Source organism: Octodon degus, unplaced genomic scaffold (genome assembly GCF_000260255.1).
Source record: "Octodon degus isolate 3935 unplaced genomic scaffold, OctDeg1.0 scaffold00096, whole genome shotgun sequence".
Taxonomy (NCBI): domain Eukaryota; kingdom Metazoa; phylum Chordata; class Mammalia; order Rodentia; family Octodontidae; genus Octodon; species Octodon degus.
Window position 1 is genome coordinate 1,812,463 of NW_004524672.1, and position 15,277 is coordinate 1,827,739.

Consider the following 15,277-nt stretch of genomic DNA (forward strand, 5'->3'; position numbering starts at 1 on the left):
AACCATGAAGCTTACACTTATCATGGTCAATAAATATCTTTCCCCAAATAAGAGCTTTAAATGAATTCCAACTGAGAATCTAGGAAAGCCAGAGAAGCATAAAGTACAGAGCAAAAGACATCTCTTTAATCTGAGCACAAAATTTCTAAAACTTAGTATAGAAGGTGACATGTGTACCCACGTGTGTGTGTGTGTGCACGTGCGTGTGCATATTAGTGCTTATCAGCCACTCATCATTCTTTGTTTTAGGGCCCAAGACATTTACAAAATGAAAGACAGGTGAAGCAAAACAGTATATTGGCTATTTCTTAAAATGAGAAATAAACTTGGTGGCTTGGGGCTTTGTGTATTGTGGGTCATTTCTATTCTACCTAACTTGGCAGCTCTGAGCCAGTAGGGTAAAAAGATTCTGCTCTATGTCATAAAGGATCATTAGCCTCAATTCAAACTATTGGAGGGCAGATTCTTTTGAGTTCATGTGCTGCTTCAAATTTTGTCACTAGTTTTGTATGTGCTGCATGTATTACAAGATGAGCAATGGTGTATTTTATAAAATCTTTGACCCCCGTTACTCCAAGAATGCTCTCATAAGGAAGATTGGTGGTTGTCGTGACACCAGAGAGACCAGACATCTGCATTGCTGGGTGTCTGGTCAGCACAATGTATAGTACTCATTTGCCCAATGTATATCTCAACCTGGCCTTGGTGAGTTGTTCTTTGTTCAAAATTATAATGTGAAGAAAAGGGGAGAGGAACAACAGCCTGTATAAAGAATTGTCTGGAAGAAAAAATGGTACAAACCTCTCCTAGGCATTGTCTGATGTAAGTATTTTGCTTTTCGTCTCTTTCTTTCTGGAATGTGAACTCCGAGAGGGCAGGATCTTGCTTCACAGATGAGTTGCTATTTATGTTCCAAATGGCACCTACGAGACAGTCTTTCCCTAGAGTTTCCTAGGAAGCAGGAGAATCTTAGCTCAGTTGGAGGAAAGTCAAGAATTCAGCATCGTTCTTGCTTCTGAACTCCTGCTGAGAACATACTGTAGTTTTATTTTTTTTATTAATTTTATTGAGAAACAAATAGCAATGATACAGTTTCAGAACTGATTAGTAGGACAGTTTCAATAGTTAATATATTGCGTATTGTTGTCTTCGTAGTAGTTATTCATAGTACAAAATACAGACATGATATCCCATACCGCAGTTTTAGATACTTATTGGTGAGAACTTTTTCTTTTATGTTGTGGATGGTAAGAAGAGAAATCGTTTGGAAGACCAGATTTTGGTAAGCTTGAAAAACTCACAGAGAGGGAAAAAACTCAAAGTGGTAGTATAAGTGTAGATATTTTGGATATACACACGAAAGGGATTTATCTTGAATTTCATATTTAAGTCCTAAAGGAGAATCTACTAACAAATTAGTAGATTCTAATGAGTAACTTTGGCAAATGTCCAAAATTAGTGACAAGATCCATGTGTGAATAAGGAGGTCCGTGAGTTAAAAACAGGCCATCTTTAGAGGGCTGGTCAAATGCCTAGCATAAGTATGAGAAACTTCTCTTGTAAACTGTTTCACAAAGCTCAGTGGTAGGTAATAAGGGGAAAATTCAATAGGCAGGAGAAGAAGCTGGGAGTTGGCAGGAGGCATATAAGAGGTGTGGAGAGGCAGGTGGTCCTGCTTATGCAGAGTACAGGCTCTGACAGTGAGAGCTGTGGGTCAGACAAAATGAGAATTCTTTGTCTTAAAAGATGGTAAGTAAAAAAAAAAAGATGGTAAGTCACTTAAATAAAAAATCAAATATGGGATATTTGGATGAGTTTGTGACTTCTAGATTTCAGACACAGGGCAGCGCTTTGTCTGGTCATCAGGGATCTTTTACTAGATGGTGTGGAGCACTCTGCTGGGAAATCCTACATGTGGCAATCAGAGGGCATGTGGGCAGAGATGAAACTGAAGCTCATGATGTGTTTGTGTTGCTCAAAATTCTGTCCTTGGGTCTTCTCTTCTAGCTTAGTCTTTTCCCCAGGATTTTGCGTATACACTAAGTCTTTCTTCAGCTCTCTCTCTCTCTCTCTCTCTCTCTCTCTCAAAAATTATCCTTAGAAGTCCTTAGTTGCTGGCTATTTGTAACAGGCACAACAGAGGCTATAATTATGTAATCTCAGGTCATCTAGGAAGCTATTATGAAGAATTGCTTTTAGAAAATCAATGATTCATGTATTTGCATCATTCATTCATTCATTCATTCATTCAAAACATACAATATTTATTTAATGGAAGTGATAAAATCCCCACTTTTGTTGTCGTTAGAGCTATGGTTCCATTGCTCAGACCTGAATCTCAGACGTTTCCAATGCAGTGTGTTCTGGGGTCACATCACATCAAAGAGAAGACAATTTATTGTGCAGATAGATGTGTGACTGACAAGTTGTGTATCCCATGGGTTTTCATTGAACAAACCTGTTTTGCCCTGAAGAAGTAGTGCAGCGGGGACCAGTTCTCAGAATCTAGTGACCTCAATGTTAAACTATTCTACTCCGCACCTTGCTTAAATTGAGGATACACAAGTAAAATAGTATCTTTAAAAGTAAAAATTGACATTGCCCATATGTGTTCTGTAAGAAATACACAAATAATAGAAAGCAAATCCTATTACCCAGTGATAGTGCTAATTATCTGTTGCAGTTACTGCTTTCCATGTGTATTATCACTGTCACGGCTATGCAACTGCCTCGCTCTGCTTTTCATATCATAAATTAATTTTTCATAGTATAAAAATATATTTTCATAGTTTTTTTTTTTTGTATTTTAGGGAAGGGTCTACAGGATGTTCAGGGTCTCACTACTAGATCGGACTCATAGCGATCTGCCTGCTTATAGCCTCCCAAGAGCTGGGATTACAGGCACGTGCCACCACGCCCAGTCTCAATTGCCATCTCAGCGTGCCCCGGGGGTGAGACCAGCACAGCAGGCCCAAGGACCAAATCCCTGGCCCCTGCGCCTGCTTGCAGGAGCTTTAATCTGCTGAGCTATTTGGCTGGCCCTGAGAGTAACATTTTAATAGTTACCTGTAATATCATCTATGTAATTACTCTCAAATTGCTTGAATATAGATTTTTTTCTATATTTTACCATTATAAATAATGCTACATCAAACATCTTATAATGGTAACTTTGTGCCCATCAATAACTATTTTAGAACAAATTCTTAGGTGAACTTATAAGTCAAAGACTAGATAAAAGTTTTAACAGTTTTGCTATTTTTCAAAATCACTTCTCTCTCTCTCTCTCTCTCTCTCTCTCTCTCTCTCTCTCTCTCTCCCTCTCTCTTTCTTCCTCTCTGTCTAATGTATTTGGTTGTTGCAGGGTTTCACCATGTAGATCAGACTCATGGTAATCCTCCTGCTTTCAGCCTTCCTAGCTCTAGGATTGTAGAGATACACCACCATGCCCGGACTCTGGCCAGCTCAGCCCACCCTGGGGACTGTGCTGGTGTGGTATGTGGTGCTGGGAATCGAACCACAGTCACTGTACTTGCCTAAACAGGCACTTTAATCTGTTGAGCTATCTTGCCAGACCCATTTTTGCTATTTATGTTGTCAAATTTCACTCTGGAAAGATACCTTTAAATTTATAAACAGTGATGATTTCCTTTTTGCAATATGAACACAACTATAAACTCTCCTGAGAATCTACTGGATCAGTTGATAACTTCTATTTCTTTTTCATGGCATAAGCCCTGATTTTAGGAAATGAAGTGCCCTATTTCACATTCAGACCAACCACCTGGAATCCTAGTGGTTATATCCTACTAGCTCGTGTGTAATAGTATTTTATCAAATGTGTCAAGTGGCCGATTCCTGACATGAAGTTGACCTGGTGCTGGTTGTACTTTTGGGTTATAGTAGAATATGGGTGATTTTGCAGCTCTAAAGAACTCCATATTTTCACAGTGCTTTTAATAATAGCTTTTCCTCCTTAGGCATCTGAAGAGAATACAGATGAAATTTGTGGCTGTTCTTCTTTTCCTCTTATTGTTCTTTCCGAGCTACATTGAAGTCAAAATCGTTTGAAACTTCATAATGTGGCTTAAGGAATCTTTTTGTTCAACTTTTTATTTTAAATTCCTTTTGATACATCTCATTCTTCCTATTTTCCCAAACTATTATTCCCAAAGATTTTTTTACTTCTTTCAGAAACCTTCAGTATTCCAGCCTGGGGAGCATTCACTGGTAGGGAAGGGTCATAGATTAAGGTGGACATTCATATTTTGCCTCTCCCCCCTTCAGGAGGTAGAGACTCCCTCTGACCTTCAAGACTTGCTTTGCTCAGCAAAATGTGAAAGTGGGGCACTACACAAGTCCTTGACTTAGCCCTTGAGAAGCTTGGTGACTTCCACCTTTCTTTCTGGAAAAGCAGCAGCTATGTTGTAAGAAGCCCAGCTACCATGCAGAGAAAAGCCCTGGATGGTGAGCAGTCATCTTAGACAGTTCGGTTCTGACTCTGGGCATGATCCTGTCTGAAATCTGCTGCAGAAGTGATCTCAGCTACTACAAATACCCACTGAGGAACACAACTGGCCAGCTAAAACCTAGCTCACCCATAAAATCCTGAGGAAGAAGATTGCTGTTGGATTAAGTTTGTATGTTTCGGAGTGGTATGTTTTACCCTACTGTTGTAAACCACTGTAAAAGAGATAAAAATGCATACATTCAGTTCACTGTGATGTTGGTTGTAAGAAAAAGGTAAGTGAGAGAATGCAGGAGTGCCTACCGTCCCATGAAAGAACTGGAAGAGGCTTTTGGGTACAAGAGTTATTTGAGCTGAATTTTGAAGAATGAATTAGCATCTTAGGGAAGATGAAGGAGAAAGAATTCTTTCAGATACATGTAAAAACAAGCCCAAGAGATAATATAGAGGCTAGAAATCATGTGACATGTTCAAGTCCATTGAAAACCTAATGCTGACATGCATTTAATCTGATGGTCTAGAGAGAAACTGTAAAATTAGAAGGAAGAACAGGTTTTCATGCATTACTTTCTGTGTCAGTTTTTTTAAAAGAGGAAAAGACCCCACAGGGGATGCCTTTCACCTATTCACATTCTGAAGCTCGAAACTTTTCTCAAGTACTAATGAGACAGAAGAACTGCCTTTTCTTAAAAGGCTATGTCTGATCCTTATTTACTATTCTAACTAAATGATTAATTTATTCCAGAAACAAAAACAAAGACACAGTCATATTATAAACATGAATTCCTTAAGAAATGCATTGATGGACCACCTAGGAGACTCCGGGAGACCACCAGTCTGGCTTGGTCTGGGCGCGATTATGAAGCGGCTGGAGTTTATCTTGGTGTTCCCAGTCTCCCCTCTTTGTGTCTTCTGGGGCACTTCACATCTCAGTAGCATCTGACTCTTCCTTCTGAAAATCTGCTTCCTGGAAAAGAGCTGATACACGTGTTCTTACTTAGAAGTGTGACCATAGAATGGAGTGTTGTTCTCAAAGAGGATGTGCATGCAATTTTTTTGAAGACAAGGATAGTTAAGCTAGAGGAATGACTGTGTTTTGATAGACAATATTTTTAAAGTAAGTGTTTTGGTGTGGAAGAATGCAGAATTGGGGGAAGGGAAAAGAACATGCTGCCTTCTTGTTTTTCCCTACTGCCGTGCTGTGCAGAGACGGCTGTGCCTGTCATGGTCAATCTAATCAGACAGCCATTGAAAGGAGTCTGCTGTGGGCAAAGCCACGACTAGGTGTTGCGGATGGTTGAGAATGATTAAAGCTGGCCCTTGCCCTCAAGGAACACACTGCTTAGTAGAAGACAAGAAATAACAACAGACCACAATAAAGTAAGGAAGAATCAATCATCAATAAAACCTGTAGTACGAAGTACCATATGAGAGTCCTTCCAAAGCAATGGTTATTTCTAAATGGTGGAAGTTGTGGAAGGGGTGTCAAGTGGACATCCACGGTCAAGAGTAGAGAGTGGGTGAGGGTCTGAGGAAATGTGTGGTCAGTGATTTTAACCTCATCTCTGAAGTGCTGGGAAGTGGTGACTCTTGTAAGATGGGGTGATTTCCCAGAGTACCAAGTGAGTGGCTGGTGTGGGTAGAGCTAACAGTGAGTGGAGGATCCTGTCAGAAGTAGGCTGGACCCCAGATTTAATTCCATGTTAGAGAGTTTAGTTAAACATTTTGGAAATAAAAGCCCTTGAAAAATCTCTCTTTGTGGCATGGAGTGAGTTGGTGGATGAACTAAGGTATGCTATACTATATATTTAAGATGGTGTCTGTGATACTGTAGAAGTTAGACCAGAAAGAAAGAAACGGCTTTTTGGGAAGCACATTGCAATGTGCATCAAACATCCATATATTTTTATGTGGCATTCAAAGAATCTCACATTTATGAATCTCATGTATTTATCAGACATTAGCAGAAGCTGTTACAATATAGGCCAAGTGATGTAACACAACAAATAAGTCAGAAAGGTGACAGAAACCAGGATGGGATATTCTCTCATATTTGCCTTTTGGTGTTTTCCTCAAATGCAGGGTACAAGCCTTCCATGGCTGACTGAGTTGGCTGTGTATGTGCTACCACTGGATGGGTGTAAGAAGGAAGGTGCAGGTAATGGAGTGGCTATGGAAGGGGCCCATCCTCTCTGGCTGCCAGCACTGGATGAAGTGCAGATTCTGAATTCATGACTTCTTCCCTGAAGTCCAAAGGGGGTGGGAGCTTCTTGTTCCCAGTCTGTCTCACTCACTTTCCTCTTGCTAGCCATACCTTGTAATTTCCTCTGAATGTCTGGTTCCCAGGGTTTTTTTTCTCTCTATAGGTCCACAAAGACCTGGGGTTTGACCTGAGGACCTCTCAATTGCTACTTACCATGGTATCCTATTTTAGTCTTGCCCAGTTATGCTAAAAATGTCAATATGACTATTATTTACTGCTTTTTCCCTTCTTTTTTTTTGTTAAGTTCAGTCTTACATTATAGAACACATTGGATTTTTTTACTCTTGGAAGACCTAGATTCTAATTCCATTTGTGCTTCTTGTTACCTACAAGTCACTTATTTTACCCACTCAGTTTCCTCCTCTGCAATCCTGATCTGTTTGTCTCACTGAGCTTTTATACATCATAAAAAGTGCTTTGTAGATTCAAAGACATTATAACAGATGTTGTTATCATTGCTGGTCTTGCTTGTAGTCTTAGGAGTTTAGGGTAATTTTTAAAAAATCCTTTAAATAATTTGGAAATAATACCTTTGGATTAAGATAAAAGTTTACGGTTTCAAATTCCTTCTCCCACTGTGCATTAAATATATATAATAGAATATGTAGAATTGCATGTCAACAAAGTATTAGTTTCTGAAACAAACTCAAATGCTTTAGCCTATTTCCAGGCAGTTTTGATCCTACAAATCTGCCCAGTGCTGCAACCACTTGCTTATGTTTGAAAGAGTAATTGCATACAAGAAACACTCACACATCATGGAAGGAAAGATTGACAAATGAACACCCTAGAATTCCAAGGTTTTAAATATCAGCCTCACATACTGGAGGAGACATGCATAATAAAAACTGCTGAGAAAATACCACAGCCCAACTTTTTTCTATAAAGGTCTCCAAAATAAATGTTCTCTAACTAAAGCTTATTTGCCATACATTTTTCTTTTGGCTACTGTTTTAAGCTGCCTCTAGATATAAGAGAAAATGGAGAATGGAGTTAATTATCTGCAGAATTCATGCTAACAACCAGTAAAGGCTCATTACATACTTATTAATTCATACAAAATCAGTTACATGTGACGTATTTGTGTTGGCTGTCTATATTGATTGGTTCTATTGCATAATTGCTAAACAGTTGAGAGACAATAGGATATTGCTCATTTAAGAAGTAATACAGACATAGTCTGTGTATCAGTGTGATGGTATGTGGGGTACATTTCTTTTGTTTTCAGTTATAACTAATCAGATTTAGTATGACAGTCAAATCACTTTCTGAAAAAATAACACAAATGAAATGCTTAACAGATATTGAGCCTTAAAATCACATTCCAGCCTGACTGAAAGGGTTTATGTTCAAACCTAGAAACAAAGCAAATCGCCACTCCCTCCTGAATCACTGGGTGATGACCAGTTATAACACTGAAGAGCATTTTAGTGTTTTATTAGATTTTCCCTGGATAGAGTAAAAACAGCCTACCGAGCTCCCAAACACAATGCTCCATCATGAAGGGAATGCCGATGTTGAACTATTTCAGTGGAAAACAACAAACTAGTTGTTTTCCCACTAGTCAGAATTTCAGACCTGGATTGCTCAGAAGCATCAAAATAAGTCACAACAAAGCTCACCTTTGGGTCCACAGACATAAAACTGCTCAAATTCATGTGGCTCTTAAGATAGCTTACTCCTTGGCCTTACTGGTTTTCTGGTGAGTTAGTTTATTTCTCACCTCCCTGATTTAGGCTGGAAGAATAATCTGTAGTCCAACATGTGAACTGTGAGCTGAGGACTTTGATTACCCCTATGACAGAAGATATGAGCAAGCCCCCTGACACAAGCTTGACCTTCAGGTGTGACAGTAGTATGCAGAGATTGACCATGATCTGAAGCCATTCCACTAGGTCACTGTTGGGTTGGGCTGGCTTACAGTAGGACCTTGGCTAGATAGAACCTCAAAGGTATGGCTCATTGGGACTTAGTTGGGTTTTGGTGAATTTTTAGAAAGAAAGGCCAGTCTTTTATAGTAATTAGGCAGCAACAGTCCCTCACTAAGATGGTCTTTTGATGAACAACTGATATAGTTGTTTGTCACTGAGTACAATCTCATTTCATAGTTCTCTCTTACGCATGGTTTGTTCTGGAAGGAATTTTACTTGTAATCTCTGGTGAGCACATTCACCCCATTTTATCAAAGAGCAAAGTCAAGCTTCAGATTACCTGACATAAAGCTCATGGCAAAGCCATGTCATTTGGCTCTAAGTGCAACATTTGGGCCACAGTCTCCACCACTGACAGATTTTTCCAGCAACAACAAGGTGAGGAAAACCAGATGGCCATTCCTGTCCTTTGAGATTTCTGAAATCAGCACTCCTCCTTCTGTGTAGATGTAAATTCATCATCCTAAATTAAAAATGATAGCAAATAAATTTCTCCTCTGGAGGAAGTTTTTATGAGATAAGGTAGTTACACATTCTTTATCACTTCAAAGAAAATTACCCTAAAATTTGACAGCTAAGCACAAATTGCACTTAGGATCCCATAGCATCAGTAGTTCGGGAATACAGAACTATCTTAGCTGTGCTCTTTGTTTCTGGGTGTGAAACAGAGGTCAAGGTGTTGGTCAGAGCTGTGATCTCATCTGAAGGCTCCCCTGGGAGGATCCTCTGCTGAGCTCATGCTCAGGAATGTTGGCTGAATTCAGGACCTTGTGGGGTGTTGGACTCCTGGCCTTAATCCTCCCTGGGTGTTGGCTGAAGGCCACCCATAGCTCCTTGCCCCATGGACCTCTTTATTATGACATCTGGCCTCACTGAAGCAGCAAGATGAGGCACCAAGAGAGGAAGGAAGCACTAGAAAGACACAAGCAATGATCCTTTAATGTATCTCAGAAGAGACAGCCCATCACTCCTGCCATATTTCCATACTCATACTCATTAGAAACAAGTTCCTAGGTCTTGCTCGTATGCCAGGGAGGAACTCCCATGAAGGCACGGGCCCTAGGAAGCTAGAGTACTGGGAGCCAGGGAAGAAGATTGTCTACCACAGAGGAAGTGGGTTGGTCGCATGTGAAACATATAAAATTTCATTTATATTGGCTTTCTGAAGCTCATCACAATGCAGAGTTTACTTAGTTCATGCCACAAAATGTATAGTTTCCATTTAAATAAACACTGCTAAATGGGCATCTGAGATGAATATATACTTCTCATACAAAGAAATACAAGTGGCAGATAAATACATGAAAAAATGTTCTACACATTGGCCATTAGAGAAATTCAAATTAAAACAACGCTGAGATACCATCTCTCCCAAGAGAGAATGGCTGTAATTAAGAAATCAACTAATAACAAATGCTAGAGAGGCTGTGAGGAAAAACAAACCCTTCTCTGCTATTGGTGGGAATGCAGACTGGTACAACCACAATGGAAATCAGTGTGGAGACTCCCTCAAAAAACTAGGACTGAAAAATCCCATTTAGTCTAGCTATTCTTCTTCTGGGTGTTTCCCCAAAAGAGCTGAAAACATCATACCATAGTGATATATGTGCACCCATGTTTATAGCAGCACATTTTTTATAATCAAATCATGTAAACAACCAAGATGTCCATCACTTGAGAAATGGATGAAAAAGATGTGATGTTTTTCTATAATGGAGTATTACTCAGCTATAAAGAAAGACAAATTTGAGACCTTCATAGGTAAGTAGATGCAACTAGAAGTTATACTTCTAAGTGAAGTAAATCAGATCCACATGTGTAAATATTGTATTGTCTCCCTAGTGTAAGAACCTGAAAGAACAGATAAAACCTGAAAGGTATAAAAGTGGGAAGATACTGAATTTAAGGATTAAACAATGAAGATGAGAGAAAGGAGAAAAGATAGACTAAAAAGATGGGGGAAAAGCCATGTAGGAATAAATACAGGATCGCTGAGATGACTGTTCTAATAAGGTCTATCAGCTTTTTGAAAATAGAAGTTAATGTTTAGAATTTTCACCTTGATTAACTCTGTATACTGACATCTGCTCTCTAAGCAACTACATCGAGGACAGCAATGCGTAATAGAAAATCCGCAGCTGAATACCTCTCATCCTAGTCTTCTAAATGTGTGCCATTTCTAAGGTCTTATCAATTACTGTTATACTCTCTCTAAAACATTTTTAAAAAAGTAAAAAAAGTCAAGAAAAAAATTAAGGTTTATTGTAACCTAAATTAATATTTAATTATTTAGCCAATCTTACATACCTATATCTGTTAATCTGAACGACAGATTTGATGACAAAAATAGGTAGCATAACAGCCATTGTTAATTGGCTATTCTTGTTTCAAAATTTTGTAGCATCCATATTGTTGTATCTTACCCTGTTTCTGTCTTTGTTTCTGCTATTTGTTTTTGCTTTTGTTTTTATTCTTCAAAATTAAATTAAATTAAAGAAAAACAACAACACTACTAAGATGTAGGTGGGGATGAAGAGCACTGAGTCTTCGCCCACCACCTTCTCTCTCCAATCCCTTTCCCATCTCACAGAGGCACAGAGGGAAAGTGCTCTCGTGGAAAGCGCTGCAGGACTCCTGCATTCTTCTACACTAACAGGAGAGGAAAACCACGGAGTGGCCCCGTTTGAACGTTGGTGTTGGGAAGTTTGAGTTTGAGTTGTGGTTTCACTCCTTAGTAGCTGTGGGATCTTGAAAAATGTTACTTTCAAATGGTTTCCCTATCTGTGAAATGAAGTTAATAATCCCTGCGTACCATATGGGAGGATTAGGGAAGACAACATATACAAAGGAGGATACACAATTCCTGCTGTACAGAAGAGTCAGAACCAATGAGCATTCTGGCCCTTCTTCAAGAAACAGAAGGTCAGGGCAAGATTTTGTTTCCGTGATAAGGTTTTTTTTTTTTCTGACCTTGACATTTGTGATAGAACTTAATATGTAAGCTCATTCTGGCAAAGAATGAGCCTTATCTCACATGACTTTTGTGAAATGTAAGCAACGTAATGCATGTTAAACTGCTTAGATGATATGCTACACACTCAACAACTGTTTACTGTTATTATAACAGTGTGAAGTTTATGGTTCTCTTCATACTACTCTGAAACAATTATGCAGAACTCTCTGTGCCACATTTCCTAATCTGGAAAATCAGGGAAATAATAGTTGCTGCTTCTCAGGGTCATCACTGATTAATGAGCTAAAACCTGTGAGGTACACCTAATGGTGCCTGGCACATGGTAGGCATTCAAAGAATGCAAACAAACAGTGGTGGGATTTTTATTAGCCCTTGTTATGTGTTTCTACTATAGATCCACCAAGTAGAAAAGATTATACCATTGGGTAGAACCACAGAGCTTTTCATATTGTAAAATACAAGTTTTTGTAATTATTCTTCAAATACGTTATACTGCTACTATGAGAAAGTATAGGTATTATGTGATTGTATTCCTGAGTGGCTCAAGATAACAATGATGAACCAAGAAACTTAGAGCTCTAGAATAGCATTGGCTAAGCCTTGTTTGGAAATGGGACTGATTTCCTGTATATCATAGAATACACGGAAGACCCACCTTTCTGAAGGGAATGTTTGCTTGGATTTAAAATCACTGGTATTTCTCTTAAAAAAACAAATCCCTGGCATATATGTGGCTGTCATCCACACATGCACAAAAACAGCAATTATATGATGCTGTGAGGATTGTCACCACCCAGCGTAGTCTGCACATTTGAAAGAAGACAGAATTTGATTGAATTGTATCTTTTCTCAGAGCCATTTTTTTTTTAAAGAACTGACTTGGCATTTTGAATGACTTCTCAGTAAAAATTCAGGAAAACATGCATTTATAGTGACATAAATAAATACTTTTCCTCAGAGAAGTACAACTGGCAAAGCAAAGGAAATCCCAACTCTACCTGCCCACATTTTATATCTATGTTCACAGAACAAAGGGCTTGCATTGACCTGTACACATACACACAGAGGGAGAATCGGGTGTGAGGATCAAAACTAAAAGAGGACAATTTTTTAAAATATGTGCTCCACTATCAGCTTATCCATCACTCCTGCGACAAGGCTGAGATGGCTGGTGTGTGAGAGACACTTTCAGTATCATGTCCAAATGGCCTTTTTTGTAGGCTAATCTTGATTCCCTATGCCCACTCTTTCTGCTTGGTTGGCATTCGGTCACCAGAATGAATGGACACACGTGCTCTTTGTTGTCTGGCTGACTTGCTTGCCCCTTGAATAGTTGCTGCAGAAACTTAGCTCAGCTTTCAACATATCAAATTTACCCATTATCTTCAGAGATGAGAGATGCTTTTCTGCCTGGGGGAAAAGTTCTGTGACATGGGAATTCCAGGACAGTGCTGAGTTTTCTAAACACCCAACAAAGGATACCCAGAGCAATATTTGATGAGAGATGCAGAGGAAAACCCTTTGTAAAGAGCCACTGAGATACAGTTTCAAATATGCTGCATTTCTGGGAAGCAAGTTTCATAATCAAAAGCAGCATCCTTCCAGTAAGTTCTCAACTACGTTAATGAAAACAAATGGAAGTGGAGGACCTAATATGCTTTTTGGAGGCCATAGTAAGTTACTGGATGGGGTGCTAATCTCAGTGAGAAAATTGCCTAATCGTGGGAACCTCATGATTTCTCTGGATAGATTTCTGCTTCAGTCCTATGGTGATTCAGAGAATCATGTCACTCTTTTATCTCTTGCCTTCTCTCTTTAATCTTCCTTAAAATAAATTTCCTCTCTCATTTCAATGTAAAACAAATAAAATCTTCCAGCTTTCTTGCCCTTGGGGACAAGAAAGCCAGCAAGTAGATTTGTCATGAGCTATTCAATGCTCTTAAATTAGAACAGAGATGAAACTGCTCAGGTGACTGTAATATAGATAACAGGGGTTTGCCCAGCTCAGAAAAGAATCTGTTTTTCTTTGACTGCACCTCAGGAAAGGTCAAATAGGATTAAATTTTTTAAGTTGACCAGAACAAAGATAGATGAGTTGATTTTCAGTGCAAATTTGGTTATGTCAAACCAAGTAGCACCAGAAATATGATCAATTAACCTCCCGAGAGTCGATGGCATGTTTCATTTCACTCCCTTTGGAGCCAGCATGGACCCTGTGCTGTCCTTCAGGATGATGGATTTACAGGGATTTCCAAATGTCTATTAATGCCCTTCACCCACTATGCTGAGATCAGTCATCTGAACAAATGATTTAGAGATTTTGTTCAAAGATGCTATAAAAGGAGTCATTGGTTTCTCCTGTTCCCAGGAGTTATTATGTATATGGGTGGAGAAGAAGCTAGACTCTAAGAATTAATGTCAGTAAGAATGAGAGAAATATTTGGGAGCCTTGAATCCTCTGAAGAATTCAAATACAGATGTCTATTTTGAAGGGGTGTTTTACTTTTTCATGTTTTTGAAGTACATTTTCCTTTGGTTTTAAAAATACATATTTTAGTTTATCCATTTCTAAACATTAAGCAGATTATTTAAATTCTACCATTTTCTGAACAATAAAGGATAGAATTCAGTGTTTTTTTTTTCAGCTTTGCATTGGTATATATTTGCATTACACGATGATTACATTTGTTGGAGGACTTGGTACAAGGACATAACAGATCTGAATTCTTTCTTTATCCACTTTCCTCCCCTTTCTCACCATCTCTCTCTTGAGCCCCTTCCTGTTTGAAAAAGATCACCTTGCTTCTAGTTATATATCTTTTTTCCCATAATTTTATTGAGAAACAGATAGCAATGAGACAGATTCAAACAAAATAGACAGGACAGTTTATTTTGCTCTTTATTTGTATTTTGGGTTTCTCATATAAGACAAACCACATGATATTATACCATGATATTTAAGAATGTGTTTCTGACTTATTTCATTTAATATTATGGTCTTTAGATAAGGCCATTTATTGATGTATGGTTGAAGTTTACCCTTCTCCATGGTATAATTCTACTCCAGTGTATAAACACCACATTTTGTTTATCCATTTGTCTAATGATGGGCAGGTAGGTTGTTTCCAAGATGTAGTTATTATGAATTGTGGTGCTTTAATCATGGGTATGCATGGATAACTGCAATACTTTTAACTCTTTTTTTGTTCACATGTCATGCTTTTTGCAGAATTGAATACTTAATCATTGTGACAAAAATAGCCATTGTGACTAAAAGCAACAGCATTACCTAAAGTTATACCTAGCTATCCTGTCATAAGTTTGATTTCAAAGCTTTCTTTTTCAATATTTCCCCACAACTATATATTTCATCCAACTATCTCTTGTATGCTATTAAAGAAAAATCAGATCTGCTCAAAGTAGGTAGATATCACTACCAAGGCAATGCATTCTAGCTTTAAGAAAGGTTTCTTACCATTTATATAATCACTAAGGACCAATATTTGACTTACATATTCTAATTTCGTCTTTTACACACAGAGAAAAGAGATTAACCATTTTATCTACATCAAGATGCTTGTTTTGGAGGATTGATTCCATCTCTCTGAATAGTTCTTTCTCCAGCTTCTTCATATTGTCCA